The following is an 8,597-nucleotide window of genomic DNA, read 5'->3' as shown; positions in this document are numbered from 1 at the left end:
AAAACATTTCAGTTAAGAAACTAGGAATGGAGTGGCAATCCAAGGCTGATTGCCAGTCCAAGGAAGCCCAGGCCCATCAGCTTGAGGTTAATGTTGTGAAATTTATAAAAAGGAGAACAAATGCAGGAGACCACATGGCTCATCTAGTTCATTCTTCCATAGAAACTAATGACCGTCCCATCACCACATCCAACTGTCCAATTATTTACCAAATTGCAATATAAATATGGATGGCAGAGGTGATTTAGTTCATCTCTTATTATTGGCCCAGAAGCCTTTTAAAGTCCCTTCATTGCAGTATCCGTTTTCTTGAATGGTTCCAGGGTTTTCACTTCATTGCTCTATTCTGGTCTATTGTACCCTGGTAGTCTTATGATCTCAAATCCCCTACTCATGCACTCCTTCATGGTTAGAAATCTACAAGACATTGGAACCTAGAGTCTGCATTGCAACAGGCCATCATCTTCCTGGTGAGCAGAAACTGAACAGGACCAGCTATATAAGTACTGTGGCTACAAGAGCAGGTTAGAGGCTGCGAATTCTGCAGCAAGTAACTCACCTCCTATCTCCCCAAAGTCTGTCCACCATCTACAAGTGCAAGTCAGGAATGTGATGGAATGCTTCCCACTTGCTTGGATGAGTATGGCTCCAACAACACTCAAGACAGTTGACACTACCTAGGACAAAGCAGCCCTCTTGATCAGCACCCCATCCACCACCTTAAACATTCACTCTCTGCCCCACCGACATATGGTGGCAGCTGTGTATACCATATACAAGATGCACGGCAGCAACTTGCCAAGCCTCCTTCAACAGCACCTTCCAAACTCGTGACCTCTGACACTTAGAAGGACAAAGGCAGAAGACAGATGGGAACACCACCACCTGAAGTTCCCCTCCAAGCCACACACCATACTCACTTGCAACTTTATCGCTGTTCCTTCACTGTCGCTGGATCAAATTCCTGGAACACTCTCTCTAACATCACTATGGCTGTACCCGCACCAGGTGGACTGCCACCTGGTTCAAGAAGGCGGCTCATCATCACCTCTTCAAGGGTAATTAGAGATGGGCAACAAATGCTGACTTTGCCAGTGACGCCCACATCCCATGTAAGTATAAAAAAGACTGAGCTTCCACCAAATCTAAAACAAAAACCTTCTGTCTTGCTGCAGGATTCATGAAGGCAACCACAGCCTCCATGGTTGACTGCGTTGTTTCAATGCTCTGCATGGTAACCTATCTCGATTTCTGCCCATTAATTTAAATAAATGCAACATTAGCAGGCTCCCTCATGGGCTTGTGCTCCTGTCATCCAGCTTTCCTGTATTTTCTGCACACAGATGGTGCAATCGTACCAGGCACAAGAACTGGAAAGATCTTTCTGCTATTAATTGAGCCTTGTTCCTGTAATATTTATAAATAAGCCAAGTGACTTTAAATACAGCGTTTAAAGCTGGCAATAAAGGATGGAAACCATAACTGCCAACTCAGGGAAAGCTGGAAAGCAATTGTTCCCAAAATAGTGCACCCCTAATCCAGCATCTGTCATGAATCTTTATAACCCAAAGCATCACCTGCCGATTGCCTTAGGCTAATTACGACTGGATTTGTTAATGCACGACTGTGATTATGACTGTGTGCATATGCATGCTACAGTCATAAGCACTTATGTTTTTGTCAACAAAATGCAGTAGCGCCTTACTAATTGTAAGATAGGATATAAAGAATGTACATCAACTTCACTTACTGTGCTTTAAGCAAGTAAATGAATGACTGTTCTAGGAAGCAGAACATCAGTCATTTCTTAAAAACATCTGGGATTTATGAAGGGAAAAAAAATCCTTAATATCTTCATAGACAATTCTTCCACTTCTTCAGAATTGCAAAAGCCAACACTACTCAAGAGGAGGAAAGCAAGAATGAGGGAATCATAATCAGGCATTTGGACTGTCCGCTGTAAGATCACATACAAATTGTGACTGAATTGGCAATGGCATTGATGGAAGCCATGGGCATGAATGGTGCAATAAATGAATAAATTCATGTTAATTGCATTCACCTAATTTGAGCTAGAATGGACTTTGCATCTAATGACATTTAGTATTTTCACCAGATGCCACATGGAAACACTTCAGGGCAGAATTTTCTACGGGGCTTCAGAGCACTGCTGTCATGGTCAAATAGGGGTCAGAAGCCCAGATAGTGTGGGGAACACTGGCTGTGGTTTTCCCAAATTGGCCAATTATTGGCCAGCAGGTGGGATCATGGTCTAATTAAGGACAGGGACAGGCTCTCAAAGCTGGAGGGCCAACTGGAGCCCCTCCGGCACTGAAGAAGCAGCAGGCTGCCTTTTCAGGTATGTGAAAGAGAGGGCACCCCAAGATAGAGGTGCACTTTCTCCAACATTTTTAAACAATAAATTAATAAATGGCCTTAGCAGCCGGGCCACTATTGTGGAGAGTGAATATCAAAGGGCCTCAAAGCTTTCCAGGAGCTACACTCTTCCCCAATGCCTTTGGGGACCTGTAGGCCTACTGGAAAATTCCAGTCAGCTGCAGGCAATAGGCCTTAAAACGTCTTTAACTAGCAGAACTGGCTTTCTGCTCCTGGTGGGCAGGTAGCCCTGCCCAATCCCTGCCCATCTCACCTCCGGGAAAATGGCCCAGGGGGCCGGCAGTGTGAAATTCTGCCCGTCCCCATTGGGGCCTAAAAATTCAGTTCTTCATTCTCAGAACTGATATCTGTCAATTACCACTGAATGTATATCATTTATGAAAATATTAAAAGGAAAACCAAGCTGTTCAAGCATGAGTTGACTCTAATCACCCAGATACAAACTGTACTGGTCTTTTTATGCTCTTTGATGATGCCAGAGCCAATTTGTACTATATCTATCCATGTATATGTCCAATCCACATATACATATTTTGTAGCAGGTGCAATGAGAGGTTGAACAATTGGAGGAAACCTGGCCAATATTTCTTGTCCCTAGCCTGGCAATGATGAAGTTAATTATAGCGCCACTCAGTCACCACCATCCTCCCTCATCTCCCTCTCCTCACTACACTCCTTCCTGAGATCAGCCAAGAATTGCACAGACCAGGAATTGAACCTATAATGTTATTATTCATGGTCAAGTAGGATAGCATGATGAGATTTAGAAATTAAACCATAATCATGGTATATTGTTCACTGGCGAACATATGGTTACCCACCATCCTCTCCACTCAGGAAGGAAAATAACACAACCCAAGCAGAACAATAATAACAGGCTAAAAATATTAAAACAACATTAAACTTAAATTAAAAAGATGGAATCAATCCACAAGGGGTTAATATACTTGTTTATGAAATGCCCTGACAAATTTTGATGAACAATGGGTTCATGAGGGGAAAATCAGATGTGTCTCCTGGTTGCCCTTCAAGATTGAACATGAACAATATAAGGGTTTACCTACAAAGTTCAGATTCTTTAGTCAGAACTGCAACAGATGGTCCAAATTCCAATTTTTGCTATGGGTCATTTCATATGAAAGCCATTTCTTTCCAAGTGGTGTTTAACCAGTTTTACACCTTGTGCAGTGTGGTTTCAGTTTCTAGAGATTGCCCGGTTCCTTTGTTTATTGCTCAGTGCAGTTTTACCTTTTACAATGAATTATCTTAATTAAACCATTTAACTCAGATTATCAATCTGCATATATTAAAATTTGAAATGAGCTATTACTGTCACTAAAGTGACTCTAAATTAATTGGTTTCTGTATTCAAAATTCTTTGTCATAGATGTGTCAATCCTGAAATTCTGATAGAGTTTGTCAGGTGTCCTGCCCCCAGAAAAACAGCGTGAAGGGATGAACATTATACTAAATGAAGTCAGAAATTTCCCTAGTTGTCACACAAGGATTTCAGATGGGCAAACTTTGCCAGTTTTGGAGATGCATATATCAAACTGTAAGGGTTGGCTTTGAGGTTTCACTTTAGAGCCCTGGTTTCCCAATGTTAAATTCTATTTCCACCAACTGAGTGCCAGCATGAGCATATCCCTGGAATTCCAAGGAATATAGATGCATTTTTTCCTCTCACAACCAGTTATATATTCATCACTAGAGAAAAAGACAGCCACTGAATTATTCAGGATTGTACATTGGCAATAGGGATACTAAATGTTTACCTTTGTTGTTGTGATTTCCAATACAGATGACATTGTCTACCAGCTGTTATGGAAATAAACTAACTGCAGAATACAGGACATGTCTTACTTCTACAAAGTGTTACTTTTCTCTGTGTAAATGTGGCAGACTTTTTTTTTTAAACAGGAAATGGTATAAGCAATGAGGTACCCAAATTGGCTCTAACTCATGAATTGAGCAAATTAACCTGAACTGACCTAATCCAAGTCACTTCAGGTTCGGAGCTTTGTTGACCACTGAGATCTAATGGTTAAAATGGTTGACAGATCAAAAGAAAATCAGCTAAGTAATTTCTATATGAGGTAAACTATGTGAATGTATTTTGCTTATGGTAATCAAATCAAGTATTGAAAAATACACAGAAGAGAACAAGCGCCAGAAATGCTGCATTAAATTTTTAAAACTTTCATTTATTTACACCACATACTCTGTTGACGAGCCAGGATAACTCATTAATAGGGTGAAACTATCACTGGAATTTGTGATTTGTCCCAGCTGGCACCGGATAACTCTATAAGGTAATGCTTTAACTGGTAGGGTGATCCAGGTTAACAAGCGCTGGGAAGCGCAGATATACTTGGTAGGTAAGTTGTGCAATTTTACTTGGGAAAATTCCACTATAACCCTTGCAAACACTTACGGATTTCTAAATTTTTCCTGTTGGCAGCCTGTGCTTAGATTCTTTAGGCTTCAGCAAGTGCGTGTGTTACTATGGGGAGGGATTTCACTCCATATCAGGCAAACCCTATTATGTGAATTCCTTGATCATCTGACCCGGAAATTCTTAAACATAGTGACGTGTTTCATGTGTATCAATTAGCTGACCAAAAACAATACCCAATGCAGATGCTAAGAACGACTGCTTGTCACAGTTTAGTGACTCTGGAAAATTCCTCTGGAATTGTCTTTGTTAAATTGTGAAATGTGGAATGTAGTTATATACTTTTGAACAGTGCAGCAAAGTCAGAAGCATTTTTATTTGGAATCAGGTTTGCATTCTTTTCATCAAATTCTCACCAATGGTTTGAGAGAACTGGAAACACTAACAGTTTTATGAGAACAGCAATGGCGTTTATGGATTTTCTGGTTCCTCCAGGAAGCTTTCATTCTTTCCTACTCAGTCAAGAAAGAGAGAAGAAAGAGCCACAATTATGTCTAGCAAAACATTCCTGCAGTAACTGTAACCACAGCATGAAACCACACGTCATTAAAAGCAATGGCTGCCAGGTCAGTCCAGAGAGGACAGGCAGTTCTTTTCATAAGAGAGCTATCTTACAACAATGGAAGCTACTGGTTGTGCATTTCTAAGGACCATAAGAGTGTGCCTAAATGAAAGGCCACTTCAAACATCCCTATCAGGGAGTGAACATGATTAAGTAAAGTCAATATACATTAATAAGACAAAGCACATTCTGTTTAGTTGGGAAGGTGCATTACAATCAAATGCCAGGATAAATCTCGTTTGTGTATTTTTCTTTCATCAGTGAGAAAAATATGAAAATGGAATATCTTAAGTCTGAATTTTTTACATAAATATTTTCCTTTCCTGACGTGTTCAGATTTGGAAATATACTTGGATACAATAGAGAGGCACTGTTCCTTCATGCCGAGTCTGTAAATTAGACAATGAAAATATGACTTACTTTGACCCCAGCCAAAAGTTGTAGCTCAAAAGGTAAAAACGGAGGTCAGGGAAGCAATTTAGATGGAATGAAGGAAATATTTTTTAAACTAATATGGGTGAGGAACAGACACAGAAACTCTTAGTATAACCGTGTAACTTAATGGCAAAGCAAATGGGTAACTTCTGTACCGGCTTCAGGTCCCTTCCTCCAATTACAAGCTCAAAAAACGTTGAAATACTATTTCCAAAGACTTAAAGAAAGAGTGAAACACCAAAACTATTCTGATGGCAAAATCACGAATGCTTCATGAAAGGTGCAAGCCAAGCTGAACCTGATAGTAACAAACCGAAGCCGAATGACTCCACTGTCCAATTGGATCACTGTTTGGGGTCAGAATCTGGCACAAAGTTAGTGAGAGAATGAATCGCTGAAATTACGTATGTCTTATCAATACATTCCTTGAAGTCAATTTATAGTAAAGCCCGAACCTTCCAATTAATAAGATCTTTTGACATGGTACAGCCTTACAGATGATGAAATTGGCAGTCCCTGCCTGGAGCTCATTGGATAGGTTTCATTTTGAATTTTGAGAAATTGCTATAAGTCCAAGATGTACATGTCTTCAAAACATTTTGCTCTGCATTGCTCATGGTGCAATTTTACTGCAGCACTTAGAATTTACAGACTGAACAGATTACTTCAGCCATCAGAACAGAAGCCTAACACAGAGCTTAGACAAAAGGCAAACTACTACAAGTTCATTGTTTGATTACCTACTCTTTTGAAAGAATATATGTACATAACACAAATCCAAATGATGTGGCTGACCTTGTAACTGGAAGTTAATTGGTCTCGTCATAACTCACAATGTTTTCATTGCCTAATAACGAGAGATAAGCACTCAACTAATACATCGTTCAGAATGTTACAAATTTAGCCATTTCCAATTTGTTTGCAAACATGTGGGTTTGGCTTATTTCAAATTACATGCATGGTTAAATGCGCCTGTCCCTTTAAGTAAACACAGTGGCAGAAATGCACAGAAAGCACAAATATCAGTCTATACACTCATACAAACATTTTACTCTCTGTCACAGTGGCATGAATTCACGGAGGGATAGCAACTTAAATGTGTTTTGTGTGTCCTGCCTTTAGTTTCTTGCTGTCACTTATGTGACATAGAGAAATATGTGTAATAGGATTCATTTATAAAACATTTCTGATCCACGCTGATGCTCTTATTCCCTGTTCAGTAATAAGCAAATGTCTGTTTCCTGGTGGTCCAGGGGCGTTGTGGCATTGACTTTGGACTCTCCAACATTTCTGGCCTCTGAAGCCAAAAATAAGGATAGAGAAAGCTAAATGATCACGTTCCATCTCTTAATTTCCTGTCACCTTGAAATATTTTCATTTGAGAATAATTACTAGCAAACTGAAACCTTTATTGTCAACTTGAGCAGATAAAAAAAGTAACTCAGCAGGTATTTTGAAAAGCAGCAGTTCCCCGTATTTTGTGTTAGTATGAGTTCTCCCACTGTGAGTAACTGTTTTTCTTTTCGTTTTGGTTCCAGCAATATCTGTGTACTAAGGCCAATGGTTACATACTGTTCTTTGCTTTTTTTTCCCCCTTTATGTTGCCTACTGCCTCCCACTGCTACACTTCCTTCTGCAGCCGTAAAGATAGGACTGCCTAAATCAAAGATTTCTATACAACTGCTGTGTAAGGCCTGGTAACACAGCAGGAATAATCTTGTATTTTTTGACTTCAAGTCTCAGAGAAAACAGACTCTCTGTGCAGGACTCCAATTTATTCTATCTTTTTAATAGTTCTATTGAGAAATGGGAATAAGGGCAGTGGGACTGAACCTGAAGTGAAATTGGAACTTATAATTCATAGTAAGGTTGGGATTCAATCTGAGAAACCACAGGCTTAGAGTTCAATGTTCTTCTATTAGTCCCACCACCAAATAGACCTTGTGATACATACAGTAAACAGTTGGTTAAAAACAGATGGAGGGTGTTCAAAAACAGTAATGAATACAAAAATAAACAAGTACTAAAATAGGGGGATAACTTTTTTGGGTGTAAGTTTTTTTCCCCCCATATCTCTATATGGTTAAAAGAAAATATAAGACATCAGTGGAATGGGAAATCACCCTACTGGCAATTCACTACTACTCCTTTTATGCACATAAAGTTGGAAAAAACCTGGGCACAAAATCCTGATCCACGTGGCTGGATTTAGTGAGATGCTGGGGTCCCTACTCCCCAAAAAAGTTAGGGGGCAAGCCAGCCCCCAATTCACCAGCTTCCTGCAGCACTGTCAGGCTATTAATTGGCTTAAGGCAAGAGCTCAGTTCCCATCTGTCCAATCAAACGACCGGTAGCTTGCAGGTCTCGGCCACTGGGAATGTGGCCACTCGTGGGGCTGCATCCAGTCCCCACAGGTGAGGAGCCATGGAGCCATTAAAGGTAAGTTATGGGGTCAGGGAGGGGGGATGGATTTTTGCAAGGCCAGGTTAGCAGGCATCCGATGAAGAAGTTAGGCGACTCGTGTGGACAGGCCAGGGGGACAGGGGAACCATGATTAGGTAAGGTTTGGTGGGGGGGGGGCCTTCGATGGACTCGGGAGGCCTGACGCACTGTTGCTTGCCAACAGCCTTAGGCAGTGAAAGGGGCAGGCATGTAGGCAGCGTGGCTCTCAATTTTACAGGTTCACCCCAGCTGCCAACCCATTCCTAAGGGCCCATGGTGTCATGGTAATCAACAACTGAGACAAGC

This window comes from Carcharodon carcharias, chromosome 7 (genome assembly GCF_017639515.1).
Source record: "Carcharodon carcharias isolate sCarCar2 chromosome 7, sCarCar2.pri, whole genome shotgun sequence".
Classification (NCBI taxonomy): domain Eukaryota; kingdom Metazoa; phylum Chordata; class Chondrichthyes; order Lamniformes; family Lamnidae; genus Carcharodon; species Carcharodon carcharias.
The sequence above is the reverse complement of the archived record's forward strand: the minus strand, read 5'-3'. Positions refer to the sequence as shown.